At 48.1% G+C, this 26810-nt stretch overlaps 2 non-coding genes across 2 annotated transcripts; both read left to right on the plus strand.

Moving 5' to 3' along the window:
- Positions 1-21782: 21782 nt before the first annotated feature.
- Positions 21783-21855, plus strand: TRNAK-UUU (transfer RNA lysine (anticodon UUU)). The gene has a single exon. It is a non-coding gene; the product is annotated as a tRNA-Lys (tRNA).
- A 935-nt stretch (positions 21856-22790) lies between these two features.
- TRNAK-UUU (transfer RNA lysine (anticodon UUU)) lies at positions 22791-22863 on the plus strand. The gene has a single exon. It is a non-coding gene; the product is annotated as a tRNA-Lys (tRNA).
- Positions 22864-26810: the final 3947 nt, after the last annotated feature.

The raw sequence follows: 26810 nt of genomic DNA on the forward strand, positions 1-26810 counted from the left end.
AGGCTTCGGCCTACACTTTGCTCCTCTCCTCCTCCTGCTGACCCTGGGCTCAAACAACGCCAGTTTCTGCCCGGACATGCTAGCTGCACAGAGAAAAACACCAGCCAATGTGTTAGTGGGGTTCAGCACCGCCTGCTGTTCCCCCGCTGTGTAGCCGGCATCGTGTCCAGCACAAGCCACGCTGGCACAACCGACCAAAAGCTGCCACCAGTGCAGGCTTCGGCCTACACTTTGCTCCTCTCCTCCTCCTCCTGCTGACCCTGGGCTCTAACACCGCTAGTTTTTGCCCGGACATGCAATCTGCACAGAGAAAAACACCAGTCAATGTGTCAGTGGGGTTCAGCAACGCCAGCTGTTCCCCTGCTGTGTAGCTTGCAACGTGACCTGCAAACGCCACGCAGGCACATGAACTGAAATTGAAGGGAGCCTGCCCCCCACCCACAGGTGTTTCTATGTATATCAGCCACCTTGTACAGCAGTACTGCTGCATTTGTACGAGGTGGCTGACTTTTTCTCCTTGCCCACGTGGAACTCAACACGTACAAAATGTGTCTCATTAGAGACCATTACAATGTCCCTGAGGTGTGACTTTCCTTTGTAATGACACGCAGCACCACCCTTGTTAGCGCTGCCCGTCTTTTGACATCATTGGTTAGCTGGCTGCGCCTGTGCATCTCCCCTGCTCGAAACAACGGCCCTCGGTGTCTTATTTTTTTGGACAGCGAGGGTGTGATTGATGGGCATGTGCAGTGCATATGTTTGCCTGTGTTCACTCATCTCCTTCCGCCTTCTTCAGACTGGGTGTCCTCATGGCCGCGGCAGGCGATAAGGGATCAGATGAGGCCGCCCAGTCTGAAGCAGGTGTAAGGACATGTGTGAGCGGCAAACATATTTAGTGCACCAGGGCACGAATCCCAGCACCGCAGTGTGATTTTTTAAAAACACACTGTGGGTCTGGGATTCATGTCCATCGCTAACCGCAACGGCCGACATGAAATGAGGTCAGAAGACAGGAAGCGCTCACAGCGCATGGCCAAGGGATCACAATAGCGCAGACTCCTGTACAGCAAATAACAACGCTCAGGAATCTGCGCCCAGTACCTAGGTGCAAATTTTGACACCTGTGCTGCGTCTCGTTAAAAAGACAAGTCACGCCTCCACTACTGTTTGACAGTATAATGGGCTAAATAGTGTACGTGTTTAATTCAGCGTGTGCAAGGAGCAAAATTAAATAGAGCAACCTTTGACTTGTGCATCATTAATGCTGTTCAAGGTGTGGCTCTTGTACCTTGCAACACCTGAGGGGGGGGGTTAAAGGTAACCTTTGAAATTGGTTCAACTAGGCTTCGGCCTACACTCTGCTCCTCTACTCCTCCTGCTGACCCTGGGCTCAAACACCGCTAGTTTTTGCCCGGAAATGCTAGCTGCACAGAGAAAAACACCAGCCAATGTGTTAGTGGGGTTCAGCACCGCCAGCTGTTCCCCTGCTGTGTAGTCGGCAACGTGTCCAGCACAAGCCACGCTGGCACAACAGAACAAAAGCTGCCACCAGTGCAGGCTTCGGCCTACACTTTGCTCCTCTCCTCCTCCTGCTGACCCTGGGCTCAAACAACGCCAGTTTCTGCCCGGACATGCTAGCTGCACAGAGAAAAACACCAGCCAATGTGTTAGTGGGGTTCAGCACCGCCTGCTGTTCCCCCGCTGTGTAGCCGGCATCGTGTCCAGCACAAGCCACGCTGGCACAACCGACCAAAAGCTGCCACCAGTGCAGGCTTCGGCCTACACTTTGCTCCTCTCCTCCTCCTCCTGCTGACCCTGGGCTCTAACACCGCTAGTTTTTGCCCGGACATGCAATCTGCACAGAGAAAAACACCAGTCAATGTGTCAGTGGGGTTCAGCAACGCCAGCTGTTCCCCTGCTGTGTAGCTTGCAACGTGACCTGCAAACGCCACGCAGGCACATGAACTGAAATTGAAGGGAGCCTGCCCCCCACCCACAGGTGTTTCTATGTATATCAGCCACCTTGTACAGCAGTACTGCTGCATTTGTACGAGGTGGCTGACTTTTTCTCCTTGCCCACGTGGAACTCAACACGTACAAAATGTGTCTCATTAGAGACCATTACAATGTCCCTGAGGTGTGACTTTCCTTTGTAATGACACGCAGCACCACCCTTGTTAGCGCTGCCCGTCTTTTGACATCATTGGTTAGCTGGCTGCGCCTGTGCATCTCCCCTGCTCGAAACAACGGCCCTCGGTGTCTTATTTTTTTGGACAGCGAGGGTGTGATTGATGGGCATGTGCAGTGCATATGTTTGCCTGTGTTCACTCATCTCCTTCCGCCTTCTTCAGACTGGGTGTCCTCATGGCCGCGGCAGGCGATAAGGGATCAGATGAGGCCGCCCAGTCTGAAGCAGGTGTAAGGACATGTGTGAGCGGCAAACATATTTAGTGCACCAGGGCACGAATCCCAGCACCGCAGTGTGATTTTTTAAAAACACACTGTGGGTCTGGGATTCATGTCCATCGCTAACCGCAACGGCCGACATGAAATGAGGTCAGAAGACAGGAAGCGCTCACAGCGCATGGCCAAGGGATCACAATAGCGCAGACTCCTGTACAGCAAATAACAACGCTCAGGAATCTGCGCCCAGTACCTAGGTGCAAATTTTGACACCTGTGCTGCGTCTCGTTAAAAAGACAAGTCACGCCTCCACTACTGTTTGACAGTATAATGGGCTAAATAGTGTACGTGTTTAATTCAGCGTGTGCAAGGAGCAAAATTAAATAGAGCAACCTTTGACTTGTGCATCATTAATGCTGTTCAAGGTGTGGCTCTTGTACCTTGCAACACCTGAGGGGGGGGTTAAAGGTAACCTTTGAAATTGGTTCAACTAGGCTTCGGCCTACACTCTGCTCCTCTACTCCTCCTGCTGACCCTGGGCTCAAACACCGCTAGTTTTTGCCCGGAAATGCTAGCTGCACAGAGAAAAACACCAGCCAATGTGTTAGTGGGGTTCAGCACCGCCAGCTGTTCCCCTGCTGTGTAGTCGGCAACGTGTCCAGCACAAGCCACGCTGGCACAACAGAACAAAAGCTGCCACCAGTGCAGGCTTCGGCCTACACTTTGCTCCTCTCCTCCTCCTGCTGACCCTGGGCTCAAACAACGCCAGTTTCTGCCCGGACATGCTAGCTGCACAGAGAAAAACACCAGCCAATGTGTTAGTGGGGTTCAGCACCGCCTGCTGTTCCCCCGCTGTGTAGCCGGCATCGTGTCCAGCACAAGCCACGCTGGCACAACCGACCAAAAGCTGCCACCAGTGCAGGCTTCGGCCTACACTTTGCTCCTCTCCTCCTCCTGCTGACCCTGGGCTCAAACAACGCCAGTTTCTGCCCGGACATGCTAGCTGCACAGAGAAAAACACCAGCCAATGTGTTAGTGGGGTTCAGCACCGCCAGCTGTTCCCCTGCTGTGCAGCTTGCAACGTGACCTGCAAACGCCACGCAGGCACATGAACTGAAATTGAAGGGAGCCTGCCCCCCACCCACAGGTGTTTCTATGTATATCAGCCACCTTGTACAGCAGTACTGCTGCATTTGTACGAGGTGGCTGACTTTTTCTCCTTGCCCACGTGGAACTCAACACGTAAAAAATGTGTCTCATTAGAGACCATTACAATGTCCCTGAGGTGTGACTTTCCTTTGTAATGACACGCAGCACCCCCATTGTTAGCGCTGCCCGTCTCCTGACATCATTGGTTGGCTGGCTGTGCCTGTGCGTCCCCCCTGCCCGACACAACGCCCCCCGTTGTCTCATATATTTTGACTGCGAGGGTGTGATTGATGGGCACGAGCAGTGCATATGTTCCCCTGTTTTCACTCCCCTCCTTCCGCCTTCTTCTGACTGTGCGGCCTCATGGCCGCGGCATGCGATAAGGGATCAGCTGAGGCCGCCCAGTCTGAAGCAGGTGTAAGGACATGTGTGAGCGGCGAACATATTTACTGCACAAGGCCACGAATCCCAGCACCGCAGTGTGACTTTAGGAAAAGCCACTGTGGGTCTGGGATTTATGGCCATCGTTAACCGCACCGGCCAACATGAAATGAGGTCATGAGACGGCCTGCACTAACAGGGTATTGCCAAGGGATAACACAAGAGCGCAGACTCCTGTACAGCAAATAACAACGCTCAGGAATCTGCGCCCAGTACCTAGGTGCAAATTTTGACACCTGTGCTGCGTCTCGTTAAAAAGACAAGTCACGCCTCCACAACTGTTTGACAGTATAATGGGCTAAATAGTGTACGTGTTTAATTCAGCGTGTGCAAGGAGCAAAATTAAATAGAGCAACCTTTGACTTGTGCATCATTAATGCTGTTCAAGGTGTGGCTCTTGTACCTTGCAACACCTGAGGGGGGGGTTAAAGGTAACCTTTGAAATTGGTTCAACTAGGCTTCGGCCTACACTCTGCTCCTCTACTCCTCCTGCTGACCCTGGGCTCAAACACCGCTAGTTTTTGCCCGGAAATGCTAGCTGCACAGAGAAAAACACCAGCCAATGTGTTAGTGGGGTTCAGCACCGCCAGCTGTTCCCCTGCTGTGTAGTCGGCAACGTGTCCAGCACAAGCCACGCTGGCACAACAGAACAAAAGCTGCCACCAGTGCAGGCTTCGGCCTACACTTTGCTCCTCTCCTCCTCCTGCTGACCCTGGGCTCAAACAACGCCAGTTTCTGCCCGGACATGCTAGCTGCACAGAGAAAAACACCAGCCAATGTGTTAGTGGGGTTCAGCACCGCCAGCTGTTCCCCTGCTGTGCAGCTTGCAACGTGACCTGCAAACGCCACGCAGGCACATGAACTGAAATTGAAGGGAGCCTGCCCCCCACCCACAGGTGTTTCTATGTATATCAGCCACCTTGTACAGCAGTACTGCTGCATTTGTACGAGGTGGCTGACTTTTTCTCCTTGCCCACGTGGAACTCAACACGTAAAAAATGTGTCTCATTAGAGACCATTACAATGTCCCTGAGGTGTGACTTTCCTTTGTAATGACACGCAGCACCCCCATTGTTAGCGCTGCCCGTCTCCTGACATCATTGGTTGGCTGGCTGTGCCTGTGCGTCCCCCCTGCCCGACACAACGCCCCCCGTTGTCTCATATATTTTGACTGCGAGGGTGTGATTGATGGGCACGAGCAGTGCATATGTTCCCCTGTTTTCACTCCCCTCCTTCCGCCTTCTTCTGACTGTGCGGCCTCATGGCCGCGGCATGCGATAAGGGATCAGCTGAGGCCGCCCAGTCTGAAGCAGGTGTAAGGACATGTGTGAGCGGCGAACATATTTACTGCACAAGGCCACGAATCCCAGCACCGCAGTGTGACTTTAGGAAAAGCCACTGTGGGTCTGGGATTTATGGCCATCGTTAACCGCACCGGCCAACATGAAATGAGGTCATGAGACGGCCTGCACTAACAGGGTATTGCCAAGGGATAACACAAGAGCGCAGACTCCTGTACAGCAAATAACAACGCTCAGGAATCTGCGCCCAGTACCTAGGTGCCAATTTTGACACCTGTGCTGCGTCTCGTTAAAAAGACAAGTCACGCCTCCACAACTGTTTGACAGTATAATGGGCTAAATAGTGTACGTGTTTAATTCAGCGTGTGCAAGGAGCAAAATTAAATAGAGCAACCTTTGACTTGTGCATCATTAATGCTGTTCAAGGTGTGGCTCTTGTACCTTGCAACACCTGAGGGGGGGGTTAAAGGTAACCTTTGAAATTGGTTCAACTAGGCTTCGGCCTACACTCTGCTCCTCTACTCCTCCTGCTGACCCTGGGCTCAAACACCGCTAGTTTTTGCCCGGAAATGCTAGCTGCACAGAGAAAAACACCAGCCAATGTGTTAGTGGGGTTCAGCACCGCCAGCTGTTCCCCTGCTGTGTAGTCGGCAACGTGTCCAGCACAAGCCACGCTGGCACAACAGAACAAAAGCTGCCACCAGTGCAGGCTTCGGCCTACACTTTGCTCCTCTCCTCCTCCTGCTGACCCTGGGCTCAAACAACGCCAGTTTCTGCCCGGACATGCTAGCTGCACAGAGAAAAACACCAGCCAATGTGTTAGTGTGGTTCAGCACCGCCAGCTGTTCCCCCGCTGTGTAGCCGGCATCGTGTCCTGCAAACGCAACGCAGACACAAAGCTGCCTCCAGTGCAGGCTTCGGCCTACACTCATCTCCCCCTGCTTACCCTTTGCTCCAACACCGCTAGTTGGGGCTCTAGGAAGACAATCTTTAATAGGCAAGGCAACGCATCCGGGTTCCAGCACCGCCAGCTGGTTCTCGGCAGTGTTCTTGTCACAGGTACTCCCTCGTGCCAAGCCTGGTTTCAGCACCGTCAGCTGTTTCCGGGTTGTGTCAACTTCACTGAGACGCCTATGCTTGCCCCGTCGTGGGGCGGTCGAGTTAGCCAACTCCAGGGTGCCTCCAGTTTAGGAGCTTCCTATGTGGGCTGCGTGAACTGGTAGTCAAGGCTGGTTCTGTAGTGCCAGTAGGCCCAGCTCCCCCTGTAGGACTGTTGGGGTTCGGTAACTGCGGCTGCCTCGCGGCCTAGCTGTTCTCTCCTCTCCTGTGGGCCTTGGGGTCCACCACCTGGTTCCAGCACCGTCAGCTGGTTCCGGGCCGAGCCTTTGGCTTAGGTGCCTCCTCCTGGGTATCCGAGTTCCGCCAACGCCAGGCGGTCCTTGGTAGTGCTTTTAAGCGCGGGCACCTACAGCTTAGTAACCGGGTTCCAGCACCGTCAGCTGGTCCTCGGTCGTGCCATTGGCTCTTGCACACTGGGGCAACGCATCCGGGTTCCAGCACCGCCAGCTGGTTCTCGGCAGTGTTCTTGTCACAGGTACTCCCTCGTGCCAAGCCTGGTTTCAGCACCGTCAGCTGTTTCCGGGTTGTGTCAACTTCACTGAGACGCCTATGCTTGCCCCGTCGTGGGGCGGTCGAGTTAGCCAACTCCAGGGTGCCTCCAGTTTAGGAGCTTCCTATGTGGGCTGCGTGAACTGGTAGTCAAGGCTGGTTCTGTAGTGCCAGTAGGCCCAGCTCCCCCTGTAGGACTGTTGGGGTTCGGTAACTGCGGCTGCCTCGCGGCCTAGCTGTTCTCTCCTCTCCTGTGGGCCTTCGGGTCCACCACCTGGTTCCAGCACCGTCAGCTGGTTCCGGGCCGAGCCTTTGGCTAAGGTGCCTCCTCCTGGGTATCCGAGTTCCGCCAACGCCAGGCGGTCCTTGGTAGTGCTTTTAAGCGCGGGCACCTACAGCTTAGTAACCGGGTTCCAGCACCGTCAGCTGGTCCTCGGTCGTGCCATTGGCTCTTGCACACTGGGGCAACGCATCCGGGTTCCAGCACCGCCAGCTGGTTCTCGGCAGTGTTCTTGTCACAGGTACTCCCTCGTGCCAAGCCTGGTTTCAGCACCGTCAGCTGTTTCCGGGTTGTGTCAACTTCACTGAGACGCCTATGCTTGCCCCGTCGTGGGGCGGTCGAGTTAGCCAACTCCAGGGTGCCTCCAGTTTAGGAGCTTCCTATGTGGGCTGCGTGAACTGGTAGTCAAGGCTGGTTCTGTAGTGCCAGTAGGCCCAGCTCCCCCTGTAGGACTGTTGGGGTTCGGTAACTGCGGCTGCCTCGCGGCCTAGCTGTTCTCTCCTCTCCTGTGGGCCTTCGGGTCCACCACCTGGTTCCAGCACCGTCAGCTGGTTCCGGGCCGAGCCTTTGGCTTAGGTGCCTCCTCCTGGGTATCCGAGTTCCGCCAACGCCAGGCGGTCCTTGGTAGTGCTTTTAAGCGCGGGCACCTACAGCTTAGTAACCGGGTTCCAGCACCGTCAGCTGGTCCTCGGTCGTGCCATTGGCTCTTGCACACTGGGGCAACGCATCCGGGTTCCAGCACCGCCAGCTGGTTCTCGGCAGTGTTCTTGTCACAGGTACTCCCTCGTGCCAAGCCTGGTTTCAGCACCGTCAGCTGTTTCCGGGTTGTGTCAACTTCACTGAGACGCCTATGCTTGCCCCGTCGTGGGGCGGTCGAGTTAGCCAACTCCAGGGTGCCTCCAGTTTAGGAGCTTCCTATGTGGGCTGCGTGAACTGGTAGTCAAGGCTGGTTCTGTAGTGCCAGTAGGCCCAGCTCCCCCTGTAGGACTGTTGGGGTTCGGTAACTGCGGCTGCCTCGCGGCCTAGCTGTTCTCTCCTCTCCTGTGGGCCTTCGGGTCCACCACCTGGTTCCAGCACCGTCAGCTGGTTCCGGGCCGAGCCTTTGGCTAAGGTGCCTCCTCCTGGGTATCCGAGTTCCGCCAACGCCAGGCGGTCCTTGGTAGTGCTTTTAAGCGCGGGCACCTACAGCTTAGTAACCGGGTTCCAGCACCGTCAGCTGGTCCTCGGTCGTGCCATTGGCTCTTGCACACTGGGGCAACGCATCCGGGTTCCAGCACCGCCAGCTGGTTCTCGGCAGTGTTCTTGTCACAGGTACTCCCTCGTGCCAAGCCTGGTTTCAGCACCGTCAGCTGTTTCCGGGTTGTGTCAACTTCACTGAGACGCCTATGCTTGCCCCGTCGTGGGGCGGTCGAGTTAGCCAACTCCAGGGTGCCTCCAGTTTAGGAGCTTCCTATGTGGGCTGCGTGAACTGGTAGTCAAGGCTGGTTCTGTAGTGCCAGTAGGCCCAGCTCCCCCTGTAGGACTGTTGGGGTTCGGTAACTGCGGCTGCCTCGCGGCCTAGCTGTTCTCTCCTCTCCTGTGGGCCTTCGGGTCCACCACCTGGTTCCAGCACCGTCAGCTGGTTCCGGGCCGAGCCTTTGGCTAAGGTGCCTCCTCCTGGGTATCCGAGTTCCGCCAACGCCAGGCGGTCCTTGGTAGTGCTTTTAAGCGCGGGCACCTACAGCTTAGTAACCGGGTTCCAGCACCGTCAGCTGGTCCTCGGTCGTGCCATTGGCTCTTGCACACTGGGGCAACGCATCCGGGTTCCAGCACCGCCAGCTGGTTCTCGGCAGTGTTCTTGTCACAGGTACTCCCTCGTGCCAAGCCTGGTTTCAGCACCGTCAGCTGTTTCCGGGTTGTGTCAACTTCACTGAGACGCCTATGCTTGCCCCGTCGTGGGGCGGTCGAGTTAGCCAACTCCAGGGTGCCTCCAGTTTAGGAGCTTCCTATGTGGGCTGCGTGAACTGGTAGTCAAGGCTGGTTCTGTAGTGCCAGTAGGCCCAGCTCCCCCTGTAGGACTGTTGGGGTTCGGTAACTGCGGCTGCCTCGCGGCCTAGCTGTTCTCTCCTCTCCTGTGGGCCTTCGGGTCCACCACCTGGTTCCAGCACCGTCAGCTGGTTCCGGGCCGAGCCTTTGGCTTAGGTGCCTCCTCCTGGGTATCCGAGTTCCGCCAACGCCAGGCGGTCCTTGGTAGTGCTTTTAAGCGCGGGCACCTACAGCTTAGTAACCGGGTTCCAGCACCGTCAGCTGGTCCTCGGTCGTGCCATTGGCTCTTGCACACTGGGGCAACGCATCCGGGTTCCAGCACCGCCAGCTGGTTCTCGGCAGTGTTCTTGTCACAGGTACTCCCTCGTGCCAAGCCTGGTTTCAGCACCGTCAGCTGTTTCCGGGTTGTGTCAACTTCACTGAGACGCCTATGCTTGCCCCGTCGTGGGGCGGTCGAGTTAGCCAACTCCAGGGTGCCTCCAGTTTAGGAGCTTCCTATGTGGGCTGCGTGAACTGGTAGTCAAGGCTGGTTCTGTAGTGCCAGTAGGCCCAGCTCCCCCTGTAGGACTGTTGGGGTTCGGTAACTGCGGCTGCCTCGCGGCCTAGCTGTTCTCTCCTCTCCTGTGGGCCTTCGGGTCCACCACCTGGTTCCAGCACCGTCAGCTGGTTCCGGGCCGAGCCTTTGGCTAAGGTGCCTCCTCCTGGGTATCCGAGTTCCGCCAACGCCAGGCGGTCCTTGGTAGTGCTTTTGAGCGCGGGCACCTACAGCTTAGTAACCGGGTTCCAGCACCGTCAGCTGGTCCTCGGTCGTGCCATTGGCTCTTGCACACTGGGGCAACGCATCCGGGTTCCAGCACCGCCAGCTGGTTCTCGGCAGTGTTCTTGTCACAGGTACTCCCTCGTGCCAAGCCTGGTTTCAGCACCGTCAGCTGTTTCCGGGTTGTGTCAACTTCACTGAGACGCCTATGCTTGCCCCGTCGTGGGGCGGTCGAGTTAGCCAACTCCAGGGTGCCTCCAGTTTAGGAGCTTCCTATGTGGGCTGCGTGAACTGGTAGTCAAGGCTGGTTCTGTAGTGCCAGTAGGCCCAGCTCCCCCTGTAGGACTGTTGGGGTTCGGTAACTGCGGCTGCCTCGCGGCCTAGCTGTTCTCTCCTCTCCTGTGGGCCTTCGGGTCCACCACCTGGTTCCAGCACCGTCAGCTGGTTCCGGGCCGAGCCTTTGGCTTAGGTGCCTCCTCCTGGGTATCCGAGTTCCGCCAACGCCAGGCGGTCCTTGGTAGTGCTTTTAAGCGCGGGCACCTACAGCTTAGTAACCGGGTTCCAGCACCGTCAGCTGGTCCTCGGTCGTGCCATTGGCTCTTGCACACTGGGGCAACGCATCCGGGTTCCAGCACCGCCAGCTGGTTCTCGGCAGTGTTCTTGTCACAGGTACTCCCTCGTGCCAAGCCTGGTTTCAGCACCGTCAGCTGTTTCCGGGTTGTGTCAACTTCACTGAGACACCTATGCTTGCCCCGTCGTGGGGCGGTCGAGTTAGCCAACTCCAGGGTGCCTCCAGTTTAGGAGCTTCCTATGTGGGCTGCGTGAACTGGTAGTCAAGGCTGGTTCTGTAGTGCCAGTAGGCCCAGCTCCCCCTGTAGGACTGTTGGGGTTCGGTAACTGCGGCTGCCTCGCGGCCTAGCTGTTCTCTCCTCTCCTGTGGGCCTTCGGGTCCACCACCTGGTTCCAGCACCGTCAGCTGGTTCCGGGCCGAGCCTTTGGCTTAGGTGCCTCCTCCTGGGTATCCGAGTTCCGCCAACGCCAGGCGGTCCTTGGTAGTGCTTTTAAGCGCGGGCACCTACAGCTTAGTAACCGGGTTCCAGCACCGTCAGCTGGTCCTCGGTCGTGCCATTGGCTCTTGCACACTGGGGCAACGCATCCGGGTTCCAGCACCGCCAGCTGGTTCTCGGCAGTGTTCTTGTCACAGGTACTCCCTCGTGCCAAGCCTGGTTTCAGCACCGTCAGCTGTTTCCGGGTTGTGTCAACTTCACTGAGACGCCTATGCTTGCCCCGTCGTGGGGCGGTCGAGTTAGCCAACTCCAGGGTGCCTCCAGTTTAGGAGCTTCCTATGTGGGCTGCGTGAACTGGTAGTCAAGGCTGGTTCTGTAGTGCCAGTAGGCCCAGCTCCCCCTGTAGGACTGTTGGGGTTCGGTAACTGCGGCTGCCTCGCGGCCTAGCTGTTCTCTCCTCTCCTGTGGGCCTTCGGGTCCACCACCTGGTTCCAGCACCGTCAGCTGGTTCCGGGCCGAGCCTTTGGCTAAGGTGCCTCCTCCTGGGTATCCGAGTTCCGCCAACGCCAGGCGGTCCTTGGTAGTGCTTTTGAGCGCGGGCACCTACAGCTTAGTAACCGGGTTCCAGCACCGTCAGCTGGTCCTCGGTCGTGCCATTGGCTCTTGCACACTGGGGCAACGCATCCGGGTTCCAGCACCGCCAGCTGGTTCTCGGCAGTGTTCTTGTCACAGGTACTCCCTCGTGCCAAGCCTGGTTTCAGCACCGTCAGCTGTTTCCGGGTTGTGTCAACTTCACTGAGACGCCTATGCTTGCCCCGTCGTGGGGCGGTCGAGTTAGCCAACTCCAGGGTGCCTCCAGTTTAGGAGCTTCCTATGTGGGCTGCGTGAACTGGTAGTCAAGGCTGGTTCTGTAGTGCCAGTAGGCCCAGCTCCCCCTGTAGGACTGTTGGGGTTCGGTAACTGCGGCTGCCTCGCGGCCTAGCTGTTCTCTCCTCTCCTGTGGGCCTTCGGGTCCACCACCTGGTTCCAGCACCGTCAGCTGGTTCCGGGCCGAGCCTTTGGCTTAGGTGCCTCCTCCTGGGTATCCGAGTTCCGCCAACGCCAGGCGGTCCTTGGTAGTGCTTTTAAGCGCGGGCACCTACAGCTTAGTAACCGGGTTCCAGCACCGTCAGCTGGTCCTCGGTCGTGCCATTGGCTCTTGCACACTGGGGCAACGCATCCGGGTTCCAGCACCGCCAGCTGGTTCTCGGCAGTGTTCTTGTCACAGGTACTCCCTCGTGCCAAGCCTGGTTTCAGCACCGTCAGCTGTTTCCGGGTTGTGTCAACTTCACTGAGACGCCTATGCTTGCCCCGTCGTGGGGCGGTCGAGTTAGCCAACTCCAGGGTGCCTCCAGTTTAGGAGCTTCCTATGTGGGCTGCGTGAACTGGTAGTCAAGGCTGGTTCTGTAGTGCCAGTAGGCCCAGCTCCCCCTGTAGGACTGTTGGGGTTCGGTAACTGCGGCTGCCTCGCGGCCTAGCTGTTCTCTCCTCTCCTGTGGGCCTTCGGGTCCACCACCTGGTTCCAGCACCGTCAGCTGGTTCTCGGCAGTGTCTTTTGCTCTTGTACCTTCTGCTCCCCATCCTGGTTCCAGTACCGTCAGCTGGTTCCGGGCAGAGCCTTTGGCTTAGGTGCCTCCTTCTGGGTATCCAAGTTCCACCAATGTCAGGTGGTCCTTGGTAGTGCTTTCAGGCACGGGTACCTCCTGCTTAGTAACCGGGTTCCAGTAACGTCAGCTGGTCCTTGGTAGTTCCATTGGCTCTTGGACATTCGGCTACCCATCCGGGTTCCAGTACCGTCAGCTGGTTCTCGGCAGTGTCTTTTGCTCTTGTACCTTCTGCTCCCCATCCTGGTTCCAGTAACGTCATCTGGTTCCGGGCAGAGCCTTTGGCTTAGGTGCCTCCTTCTGGGTATCCGAGTTCCGCCAACGTCAGGCGGTCCTTGGTAGTGCTTTTTAGCACGGGTACCTCCTGCTTAGTAACCGGGTTCCAGTAACGTCAGCTGGTCCTCGGTAGTTCCATAGGCTCTTGAACCTTCGGGTAGCCATCCGAGTTCCAGTTCCATCAGCTGGTTCTTGGCATTTTCTCAGCCTTCTTGTACCTTCTGCTACATTTCCAAGTTGAAGACCCTAACGTCGACAATCCGGAAGACCACCCCGATGACGACGACCCGGAAGACCACCCCGATGACGACGACGACGACGACGGCGGAGACGACGACGGCTGAGACGACGACGGCGGAGATGACGACACTGGAGACGAAGACCCTGGAGACGACAACATGGAAGACCGAGAAGCAGAAGAACAAGAGGCTGCAGAACAAAGAGCAGAAGAACATTAAGCATAAGACTTAATATCAGAGCAAAAGATATTATCTAAATTATATGCAGAAGAAGACTAAGCAGTGTATGGGGGTGAGTCCGTTCCTCCTCGTGGTGCCCCTGGATAAAGCCTGATGCTGCAGGCCAAACTGAACGCGGACAAATGTAACTTTTGTGACTGGCAGAACGGAAGGTGTAATCTTCCAACTTTTATAGATAACAACTACGGGAATGCCTGTCACAAATGAGAATATGATGAAGAAGTAGAATAGGAAGAATAATAACAGTGGAATAAAAAGAATATGTAGAATAGGAAGAATAATAATAGTTGAAGAAAATGAATATGAAGAATGTAATAAAAAAAAAAATAGGTAGAAGATGAAGAAGAAGATGAATAAGGTGAAGAAGTTGATGTCAAGGATGCTGATGATGATGAAGATGAAAGTGTGGGAAAAGAAAAAAAAAAAAAAGAAAAAAAAGAAGGGGAAGGGCGTGGAATAGTGAAACATCAATATCTGACAAAATAAAAAAAATTTACATACTCAATATCTTTTTCAATCCGAACTTCTTTAAAAAAAAAAAAAAAACATGCTATTCTATTTGATTGGACTAATCCTCATTGCCTTTAATGTCTCCGCCACCTCCCCCATACATCCTACATTATTCTTAGTTGTTTTCCTTCAGGTAGAATGAACCTACAAGGAAAGAAAGGGTTTATTTTAATTCCGATATTTTGGTCCCATTGACTTGCATTGGGATCGGGTATCGGTATCGGCGATATCCGATATTTTTTGAATATCGGCCGATCCAAACCGATACCGATACTTTCCGATATCGGAAGGTATCGCTCAACACTACTAACAACAGCCATGTGATGTTTGGTCTCTGGGTAGTGGTAAAATCCTGATAAAAGATATGGCGGCGATCTCAACCTTTTGCGATCTTCAGGGGTAAAGATATCACATAAGTTGGGAATTTCATAAAATTCTGAACGGCTGAGGGCATCCCACAAGCAGACTCACGTGAGGTCATCACGAGAGTAAAGTGGGTGTAACTTAGTATGGCGGTATTCAGTCACTATTTTGTGTTATTATGTGGTAATGGTATTGTGGTAATCAGTCATTATTTGGTGTTTTTATGTTGGGATGGTGTTCAGTCACTATTTGGTGATTTTATGTGGTAATTGTATGGCGGTGTTCAGTCATTATATGCTGTTATTATGTGGTGATGGTATGGCAGTATTCTGTCGCTATTTTAGGTTATTATGTTTGTGTTGCATGGCGATATTCAGTCAGTTTACAGTGTTATTATGTGGTGATTGTATGGCGGTATTCAGTCACTATTTGGTGTTATTATGTGGTGGTGGTTTGGCGATATTTTATCACATTTGTTGTTAGTATATGGTGACGGTTTGGCGGTATTCAGTCATGACTTGATACAGAGCCCGGATATCTCAGTCGGTAGAGCATCAGACTTTTAATCTGAGGGTCCAGGGTTCAAGTCCCTGTTCGGGCGGATGCTTTTAATAAAGCGGAAAACAATAAACGCTATAATTTAAGGATGTGAGAAAACTACTGAAAAACAAATGATGGTGACTATTCAGAAAAAATATCTTGGTTACCGTAGTTTCTTTGATTTTAGCTAGTTTATGACAGTATAGAGCCGTGACCATGTTCTGCTCGGTTGCTTTTTTGGCACCAGCAGCAAGTGATCACTGGTAATGTTATGTACCATGGCTATGGTATGATGGTACTCAGTCACTGTTTAGCACTATTACTTGGTTCTGTTATGGTGATATTCAGAAGATGCTTATTTTCATAACTATAACTCCTGCCTATAAGCCACAAATCAATAGTAGACAGATCGCTAACAACAGCCATGTGATGTTTGGTCTCTGGGTAGTGGTAAAATCCTGATAAAAGATATGGCAGCGATCTCAACCTTTTGCGATCTTCAGGGGTAAAGATATCACATAAGTTGGGAATTTCATAAAATTCTGAACGGCTGAGGGCATCCCACAAGCAGACTCACGTGAGGTCATCACGAGAGTAAAGTGGGTGTAACTTAGTATGGCGGTATTCAGTCACTATTTTGTGTTATTATGTGGTCATGGTATTGTGGTAATCAGTCATTATTTGGTGTTTTTATGTTGGGATGGTGTTCAGTCACTATTTGGTGATTTTATGTGGTAATTGTATGGCGGTGTTCAGTCATTATATGCTGTTATTATGTGGTGATGGAATGGCAGTATTCTGTCGCTATTTTAGGTTATTATGTTTGTGTTGCATGGCGATATTCAGTCAGTTTACAGTGTTATTATGTGGTGATTGTATGGCGGTATTCAGTCACTATTTGTTTTTATTATGTGCTGGTGGTTTGGCGATATTTTATCACAGTTGTTGTTAGTATATGGTGACGGTTTGGCGGTATTCAGTCACGACTGGATACAGAGCCTGGATAGCTCAGTCGGTAGAGCATCAGACTTTTAATCTGAGGGTCCAGGGTTCAAGTCCCTGTTCGGGCGGATGCTTTTAATAAAGCGGAAAACAATAAACGCTATAATTTAAGGATGTGAGAAAACTACTGAAAAACAAATGATGGTGACTATTCAGAAAAATATCTTGGTTACCGTAGTTTCTTTGATTTCAGCTAGTTTATGACAGTATAGAGCCGTGACCATGTTCTGCTCGGTTGCTTTTTTGGCACCAGCAGCAAGTGATCACTGGTAATGTTATGTACCATGGCTATGGTATGATGGTACTCAGTCACTGTTTAGCACTATTACTTGGTTCTGTTATGGTGATATTCAGAAGATGCTTATTTTCATAACTGTAACTCCTGCCTATAAGCCACAAATCAATAGTAGACAGATCGCTAACAACAGCCATGTGATGTTTGGTCTCTGGGTAGTGGTAAAATCCTGATAAAAGATATGGCAGCGATCTCAACCTTTTGCGATCTTCAGGGGTAAAGATATCACATAAGTTGGGAATTTCATAAAATTCTGAACGGCTGAGGGCATCCCACAAGCAGACTCACGTGAGGTCATCACGAGAGTAAAGTGGGTGTAACTTAGTATGGCGGTATTCAGTCACTATTTTGTGTTATTATGTGGTCATGGTATTGTGGTAATCAGTCATTATTTGGTGTTTTTATGTTGGGATGGTGTTCAGTCACTATTTGGTGATTTTATGTGGTAATTGTATGGCGGTGTTCAGTCATTATATGCTGTTATTATGTGGTGATGGTATGGCAGTATTCTGTCGCTATTTTAGGTTATTATGTTTGTGTTGCATGGCGATATTCAGTCAGTTTACAGTGTTATTATGTGGTGATTGTATGGCGGTATTCAGTCACTATTTGGTGTTATTATGTGGTGGTGGTTTGGCAATATTTTATCACATTTGTTGTTAGTATATGGTGACGGTTTGGCGGTATTCAGTCACGACTCAATACAGAGCCCGGATAGCTCAGTCGGTAGAGCATCAGACTTTTAATCTGAGGGCCCAGGGTTCAAGTCCCTGTTCGGGCTGATGCTTTTAATAAAGCGGAAAACAATAAACGCTATAATTTAAGGATGTGAGAAAACTACTGAAAAACAAATGATGGTGACTATTCAGAAAAATATCTTGGTTACCGTAGTTTCTTTGATTTCAGCTAGTTTATGACAGTATAGAGCCGTGACCATGTTCTGCTCGGTTGCTTTTTTGGCACCAGCAGCAAGTGATCACTGGTAATGTTATGTAACATGGCTATGGTATGATGGTACTCAGTCACTGTTTAGCACTATTACTTGGTTCTGTTATGATGATATTCAGAAGATGCTTATTTTCATAACTGTAACTCCTGCCTATAAGCCACAAATCAATAGTAGACAGATCGCTAACAACAGCCATGTGATGTTTGGTCTCTGGGTAGTGGTAAAATCCTGATAAAAGATATGGCGGCGATCTGAACCTTTTGCGATCTTCAGGGGTAAAGATATCACATAAGTTGGGAATTTCATAAAATTCTGAACGGCTGAGGGCATCCCACAAGCAGACTCACGTGAGGTCATCACGAGAGTAAAGTGGGTGTAACTTAGTATGGCGGTATTCAGTCACTATTTTGTGTTATTATGTGGTCATGGTATTGTGGTAATCAGTCAATATTTGGTGTTTTTATGTTGGGATGGTGTTCAGTCACTATTTGGTGATTTTATGTGGTAATTGTATGGCGGTGTTCAGTCATTATATGCTGTTATTATGTGGTGATGGTATGGCAGTATTCTGTCGCTATTTTAGGTCATTATGTTTGTGTTGCATGGCGATATTCAGTCAGTTTACAGTGTTATTATGTGGTGATTGTATGGCGGTATTCAGTCACTATTTGGTGTTATTATGTTGTGGTGGTTTGGCGATATTTTATCACATTTGTTGTTAGTATATGGTGACGGTTTGGCGGTATTCAGTCACGACTCGATACTGAGCGCGGATAGCTCAGTCAGTAGAGCATCAGACTTTTAATCTGAGGGTCCAGGGTTCAAGTCCCTGTTCGGGCGGATGCTTTTAATAAAGCGGAAAACAATAAACGCTATAATTTAAGGATGTGAGAAAACTACTGAAAAACAAATGATGGTGACTATTCAGAAAAATATCTTGGTTACCGTAGTTTCTTTGATTTCAGCTAGTTTATGACAGTATAGAGCCGTGACCATGTTCTGCTCGGTTGCTTTTTTGGCACCAGCAGCAAGTGATCACTGGTAATGTTATGTACCATGGCTATGGTATGATGGTACTCAGTCACTGTTTAGCACTATTACTTGGTTCTGTTATGGTGATATTCAGAAGATGCTTATTTTCATAACTGTAACTCCTGCCTATAAGCCACAAATCAATAGTAGACAGATCGCTAACAACAGCCATGTGATGTTTGGTCTCTGGGTAGTGGTAAAATCCTGATAAAAGATATGGCGGCGATCTCAACCTTTTGCGATCTTCAGGGGTAAAGATATCACATAAGTTGGGAATTTCATAAAATTCTGAACGGCTGAGGGCATCCCACAAGCAGACTCACGTGAGGTCATCACGAGAGTAAAGTGGGTGTAACTTAGTATGGCGGTATTCAGTCACTATTTTGTGTTATTACGTGGTCATGGTATTGTGGTAATCAGTCATTATTTGGTGTTTTTATGTTGGGATGGTGTTCAGTCACTATTTGGTGATTTTATGTGGTAATTGTATGGCGGTGTTCAGTCATTATATGCTGTTATTATGTGGTGATGGTATGGCAGTATTCTGTCGCTATTTTAGGTTATTATGTTTGTGTTGCATGGCGATATTCAGTCAGTTTACAGTGTTATTATGTGGTGATTGTATGGCGGTATTCAGTCACTATTTGGTGTTATTATGTGGTGGTGGTTTGGCGATATTTTATCACATTTGTTGTTAGTATATGGTGACGGTTTGGCGGTATTCAGTCACGACTCGATACAGATCCCGGATAGCTCAGTCGGTAGAGCGTCAGACTTTTAATCTGAGGGTCCAGGGTTCAAGTCCCTGTTCGGGCGGATGCTTTTAATAAAGCGGAAAACAATAAACGCTATAATTTAAGGATGTGAGAAAACTACTGAAAAACAAATGATGGTGACTATTCAGAAAAATATCTTGGTTACCGTAGTTTCTTTGATTTCAGCTAGTTTATGACAGTATAGAGCCGTGACCATGTTCTGCTCGGTTGCTTTTTTGGCACCAGCAGCAAGTGATCACTGGTAATGTTATGTACCATGGCTATGGTATGATGGTACTCAGTCACTGTTTAGCACTATTACTTGGTTCTGTTATGGTGATATTCAGAAGATGCTTATTTTCATAACTGTAACTCCTGCCTATAAGCCACAAATCAATAGTAGACAGATCGCTAACAACAGCCATGTGATGTTTGGTCTCTGGGTAGTGGTAAAATCCTGATAAAAGATATGGCGGCGATCTCAACCTTTTGCGATCTTCAGGGGTAAAGATATCACATAAGTTGGGAATTTCATAAAATTCTGAACGGCTGAGGGCATCCCACAAGCAGACTCACGTGAGGTCATCACGAGAGTAAAGTGGGTGTAACTTAGTATGGCGGTATTCAGTCACTATTTTGTGTTATTATGTGGTCATGGTATTGTGGTAATCAGTCATTATTTGGTGTTTTTATGTTGGGATGGTGTTCAGTCACTATTTGGTGATTTTATGTGGTAATTGTATGGCGGTGTTCAGTCATTATATGCTGTTATTATGTGGTGATGGTATGGCAGTATTCTGTCGCTATTTTAGGTTATTATGTTTGTGTTGCATGGCGATATTCAGTCAGTTTACAGTGTTATTATGTGGTGATTGTATGGCGGTATTCAGTCACTATTTCGTGTTATTATGTGGTGGTGGTTTGGCGATATTTTATCACATTTGTTGTTAGTATATGGTGACGGTTTGGCGGTATTCAGTCACGACTCAATACAGAGCCCGGATAGCTCAGTCGGTAGAGCATCAGACTTTTAATCTGAGGGCCCAGGGTTCAAGTCCCTGTTCGGGCTGATGCTTTTAATAAAGCGGAAAACAATAAACGCTATAATTTAAGGATGTGAGAAAACTACTGAAAAACAAATGATGGTGACTATTCAGAAAAATATCTTGGTTACCGTAGTTTCTTTGATTTCAGCTAGTTTATGACAGTATAGAGCCGTGACCATGTTCTGCTCGGTTGCTTTTTTGGCACCAGCAGCAAGTGATCACTGGTAATGTTATGTACCATGGCTATGGTATGATGGTACTCAGTCACTGTTTAGCACTATTACTTGGTTCTGTTATGGTGATATTCAGAAGATGCTTATTTTCATAACTGTAACTCCTGCCTATAAGCCACAAATCAATAGTAGACAGATCGCTAACAACAGCCATGTGATGTTTGGTCTCTGGGTAGTGGTAAAATCCTGATAAAAGATATGGCGGCGATCTCAACCTTTTGCGATCTTCAGGGGTAAAGATATCAGATAAGTTGGGAATTTCATAAAATTCTGAACGGCTGAGGGCATCCCACAAGCAGACTCACGTGAGGTCATCACGAGAGTAAAGTGGGTGTAACTTAGTATGGCGGTATTCAGTCACTATTTTGTGTTATTACGTGGTCATGGTATTGTGGTAATCAGTCATTATTTGGTGTTTTTATGTTGGGATGGTGTTCAGTCACTATTTGGTGATTTTATGTGGTAATTGTATGGCGGTGTTCAGTCATTATATGCTGTTATTATGTGGTGATGGTATGGCAGTATTCTGTCGCTATTTTAGGTTATTATGTTTGTGTTGCATGGCGATATTCAGTCAGTTTACAGTGTTATTATGTGGTGATTGTATGGCGGTATTCAGTCACTATTTGGTGTTATTATGTGGTGGTGGTTTGGCGATATTTTATCACATTTGTTGTTAGTATATGGTGACGGTTTGGCGGTATTCAGTCACGACTCGATACAGATCCCGGATAGCTCAGTCGGTAGAGCATCAGACTTTTAATCTGAGGGTCCAGGGTTCAAGTCCCTGTTCGGGCGGATGCTTTTAATAAAGCGGAAAACAATAAACGCTATAATTTAAGGATGTGAGAAAACTACTGAAAAACAAATGATGGTGACTATTCAGAAAAATATCTTGGTTACCGTAGTTTCTTTGATTTCAGCTAGTTTATGACAGTATAGAGCCGTGACCATGTTCTGCTCGGTTGCTTTTTTGGCACCAGCAGCAAGTGATCACTGGTAATGTTATGTACCATGGCTATGGTATGATGGTACTCAGTCACTGTTTAGCACTATTACTTGGTTCTGTTATGGTGATATTCAGAAGATGCTTATTTTCATAACTGTAACTCCTGCCTATAAGCCACAAATCAATAGTAGACAGATCGCTAACAACAGCCATGTGATGTTTGGTCTCTGGGTAGTGGTAAAATCCTGATAAAAGATATGGCGGCGATCTCAACCTTTTGCGATCTTCAGGGGTAAAGATATCACATAAGTTGGGAATTTCATAAAATTCTGAACGGCTGAGGGCATCCCACAAGCAGACTCACGTGAGGTCATCACGAGAGTAAAGTGGGTGTAACTTAGTATGGCGGTATTCAGTCATTATTTGGTGTTTTTATGTTGGGATGGTGTTCAGTCACTATTTGGTGATTTTATGTGGTAATTGTATGGCTGTGTTCAGTCATTATATGCTGTTATTATGTGGTGATGGTATGGCAGTATTCTGTCGCTATTTTAGGTTATTATGTTTGTGTTGCATGGCGATATTCAGTCAGTTTACAGTGTTATTATGTGGTGATTGTATGGCGGTATTCAGTCACTATTTGGTGTTATTATGTGGTGGTGGTTTGGCGATATTTTATCACATTTGTTGTTAGTATATGGTGACGGTTTGGCGGTATTCAGTCACGACTCAATACAGAGCCCGGATAGCTCAGTCGGTAGAGCATCAGACTTTTAATCTGAGGGTCCAGGGTTCAAGTCCCTGTTCGGGCGGATGCTTTTAATAAAGCGGAAAACAATAAACGCTATAATTTAAGGATGTGAGAAAACTACTGAAAAACAAATGATGGTGACTATTCAGAAAAATATCTTGGTTACCGTAGTTTCTTTGATTTCAGCTAGTTTATGACAGTATAGAGCCGTGACCATGTTCTGCTCGGTTGCTTTTTTGGCACCAGCAGCAAGTGATCACTGGTAATGTTATGTACCATGGCTATGGTATGATGGTACTCAGTCACTGTTTAGCACTATTACTTGGTTCTGTTATGGTGATATTCAGAAGATGCTTATTTTCATAACTGTAACTCCTGCCTATAAGCCACAAATCAATAGTAGACAGATCGCTAACAACAGCCATGTGATGTTTGGTCTCTGGGTAGTGGTAAAATCCTGATAAAAGATATGGCAGCGATCTCAACCTTTTGCGATCTTCAGGGGTAAAGATATCACATAAGTTGGGAATTTCATAAAATTCTGAACGGCTGAGGGCATCCCACAAGCAGACTCACGTGAGGTCATCACGAGAGTAAAGTGGGTGTAACTTAGTATGGCGGTATTCAGTCACTATTTTGTGTTATTATGTGGTCATGGTATTGTGGTAATCAGTCATTATTTGGTGTTTTTATGTTGGGATGGTGTTCAGTCACTATTTGGTGATTTTATGTGGTAATTGTATGGCGGTGTTCAGTCATTATATGCTGTTATTATGTGGTGATGGTATGGCAGTATTCTGTCGCTATTTTAGGTTATTATGTTTGTGTTGCATGGCGATATTCAGTCAGTTTACAGTGTTATTATGTGGTGATTGTATGGCGGTATTCAGTCACTATTTGGTGTTATTATGTGGTGGTGGTTTGGCGATATTTTATCACATTTGTTGTTAGTATATGGTGACGGTTTGGCGGTATTCAGTCACGACTCGATACAGAGCCCGGATAGCTCAGTCGGTAGAGCATCAGACTTTTAATCTGAGGGTCCAGGGTTCAAGTCCCTGTTCGGGCGGATGCTTTTAATAAAGCGGAAAACAATAAACGCTATAATTTAAGGATGTGAGAAAACTACTGAAAAACAAATGATGGTGACTATTCAGAAAAATATCTTGGTTACCGTAGTTTCTTTGATTTCAGCTAGTTTATGACAGTATAGAGCCGTGACCATGTTCTGCTCGGTTGCTTTTTTGGCACCAGCAGCAAGTGATCACTGGTAATGTTATGTACCATGGCTATGGTATGATGGTACTCAGTCACTGTTTAGCACTATTACTTGGTTCTGTTATGGTGATATTCAGAAGATGCTTATTTTCATAACTGTAACTCCTGCCTATAAGCCACAAATCAATAGTAGACAGATCGCTAACAACAGCCATGTGATGTTTGGTCTCTGGGTAGTGGTAAAATCCTGATAAAAGATATGGCGGCGATCTCAACCTTTTGCGATCTTCAGGGGTAAAGATATCACATAAGTTGGGAATTTCATAAAATTCTGAACGGCTGAGGGCATCCCACAAGCAGACTCACGTGAGGTCATCACGAGAGTAAAGTGGGTGTAACTTAGTATGGCGGTATTCAGTCACTATTTTGTGTTATTATGTGGTCATGGTATTGTGGTAATCAGTCATTATTTGGTGTTTTTATGTTGGGATGGTGTTCAGTCACTATTTGGTGATTTTATGTGGTAATTGTATGGCGGTGTTCAGTCATTATATGCTGTTATTATGTGGTGATGGTATGGCAGTATTCTGTCGCTATTTTAGGTTATTATGTTTGTGTTGCATGGCGATATTCAGTCAGTTTACAGTGTTATTATGTGGTCATTGTATGGCGGTATTCAGTCACTATTTGGTGTTATTATGTGGTGGTGGTTTGGCGATATTTTATCACATTTGTTGTTAGTATATGGTGACGGTTTGGCGGTATTCAGTCACGACTCGATACAGAGCCTGGATAGCTCAGTCGGTAGAGCATCAGACTTTTAATCTGAGGGTCCAGGGTTCAAGTCCCTGTTCGGGAGGATGCTTTTAATAAAGCGGAAAACAATAAACGCTATAATTTAAGGATGTGAGAAAACTACTGAAAAACAAATGATGGTGACTATTCAGAAAAATATCTTGGTTACCGTAGTTTCTTTGATTTCAGCTAGTTTATGACAGTATAGAGCCGTGACCATGTTCTGCTCGGTTGCTTTTTTGGCACCAGCAGCAAGTGATCACTGGTAATGTTATGTACCATGGCTATGGTATGATGGTACTCAGTCACTGTTTAGCACTATTACTTGGTTCTGTTATGGTGATATTCAGAAGATGCTTATTTTCATAACTGTAACTCCTGCCTATAAGCCACAAATCAATAGTAGACAGATCGCTAACAACAGCCATGTGATGTTTGGTCTCTGGGTAGTGGTAAAATCCTGATAAAAGATATGGCGGCGATCTGAACCTTTTGCGATCTTCAGGGGTAAAGATATCACATAAGTTGGGAATTTCATAAAATTCTGAACGGCTGAGGGCATCCCACAAGCAGACTCACGTGAGGTCATCACGAGAGTAAAGTGGGTGTAACTTAGTATGGCGGTATTCAGTCACTATTTTGTGTTATTATGTGGTCATGGTATTGTGGTAATCAGTCATTATTTGGTGTTTTTATGTTGGGATGGTGTTCAGTCACTATTTGGTGATTTTATGTGGTAATTGTATGGCGGTGTTCAGTCATTATATGCTGTTATTATGTGGTGATGGTATGGCAGTATTCTGTCGCTATTTTAGGTTATTATGTTTGTGTTGCATGGCGATATTCAGTCAGTTTACAGTGTTATTATGTGGTCATTGTATGGCGGTATTCAGTCACTATTTGGTGTTATTATGTGGTGGTGGTTTGGCGATATTTTATCACATTTGTTGTTAGTATATGGTGACGGTTTGGCGGTATTCAGTCACGACTCGATACAGAGCCTGGATAGCTCAGTCGGTAGAGCATCAGACTTTTAATCTGAGGGTCCAGGGTTCAAGTCCCTGTTCGGGAGGATGCTTTTAATAAAGCGGAAAACAATAAACGCTATAATTTAAGGATGTGAGAAAACTACTGAAAAACAAATGATGGTGACTATTCAGAAAAATATCTTGGTTACCGTAGTTTCTTTGATTTCAGCTAGTTTATGACAGTATAGAGCCGTGACCATGTTCTGCTCGGTTGCTTTTTTGGCACCAGCAGCAAGTGATCACTGGTAATGTTATGTACCATGGCTATGGTATGATGGTACTCAGTCACTGTTTAGCACTATTACTTGGTTCTGTTATGGTGATATTCAGAAGATGCTTATTTTCATAACTGTAACTCCTGCCTATAAGCCACAAATCAATAGTAGACAGATCGCTAACAACAGCCATGTGATGTTTGGTCTCTGGGTAGTGGTAAAATCCTGATAAAAGATATGGCGGCGATCTGAACCTTTTGCGATCTTCAGGGGTAAAGATATCACATAAGTTGGGAATTTCATAAAATTCTGAACGGCTGAGGGCATCCCACAAGCAGACTCACGTGAGGTCATCACGAGAGTAAAGTGGGTGTAACTTAGTATGGCGGTATTCAGTCACTATTTTGTGTTATTATGTGGTCATGGTATTGTGGTAATCAGTCATTATTTGGTGTTTTTATGTTGGGATGGTGTTCAGTCACTATTTGGTGATTTTATGTGGTAATTGTATGGCGGTGTTCAGTCATTATATGCTGTTATTATGTGGTGATGGTATGGCAGTATTCTGTCGCTATTTTAGGTTATTATGTTTGTGTTGCATGGCGATATTCAGTCAGTTTACAGTGTTATTATGTGGTGATTGTATGGCGGTATTCAGTCACTATTTGGTGTTATTATGTGGTGGTGGTTTGGCGATATTTTATCACATTTGTTGTTAGTATATGGTGACGGTTTGTCGGTATTCAGTCACGACTCGATACAGATCCCGGATAGCTCAGTCGGTAGAGCATCAGACTTTTAATCTGAGGGTCCAGGGTTCAAGTCCCTGTTCGGGCGGATGCTTTTAATAAAGCAGAAAACAATAAACGCTATAATTTAAGGATGTGAGAAAACTACTGAAAAACAAATGATGGTGACTATTCAGAAAAATATCTTGGTTACCGTAGTTTCTTTGATTTCAGCTAGTTTATGACAGTATAGAGCCGTGACCATGTTCTGCTCGGTTGCTTTTTTGGCACCAGCAGCAAGTGATCACTGGTAATGTTATGTACCATGGCTATGGTGTGATGGTACTCAGTCACTGTTTAGCACTATTACTTGGTTCTGTTATGGTGATATTCAGAAGATGCTTATTTTCATAACTGTAACTCCTGCCTATAAGCCACAAATCAATAGTAGACAGATCGCTAACAACAGCCATGTGATGTTTGGTCTCTGGGTAGTGGTAAAATCCTGATAAAAGATATGGCGGCGATCTCAACCTTTTGCGATCTTCAGGGGTAAAGATATCACATAAGTTGGGAATTTCATAAAATTCTGAACGGCTGAGGGCATCCCACAAGCAGACTCACGTGAGGTCATCACGAGAGTAAAGTGGGTGTAACTTAGTATGGCGGTATTCAGTCACTATTTTGTGTTATTATGTGGTCATGGTATTGTGGTAATCAGTCATTATTTGGTGTTTTTATGTTGGGATGGTGTTCAGTCACTATTTGGTGATTTTATGTGGTAATTGTATGGCGGTGTTCAGTCATTATATGCTGTTATTATGTGGTGATGGTATGGCAGTATTCTGTCGCTATTTTAGGTTATTATGTTTGTGTTGCATGGCGATATTCAGTCAGTTTACAGTGTTATTATGTGGTGATTGTATGGCGGTATTCAGTCACTATTTGGTGTTATAATGTGGTGGTGGTTTGGCGATATTTTATCACATTTGTTGTTAGTATATGGTGACGGTTTGGCGGTATTCAGTCACG

Source organism: Ranitomeya imitator, chromosome 4 (genome assembly GCF_032444005.1).
Source record: "Ranitomeya imitator isolate aRanImi1 chromosome 4, aRanImi1.pri, whole genome shotgun sequence".
Lineage (NCBI taxonomy): Eukaryota > Metazoa > Chordata > Amphibia > Anura > Dendrobatidae > Ranitomeya > Ranitomeya imitator.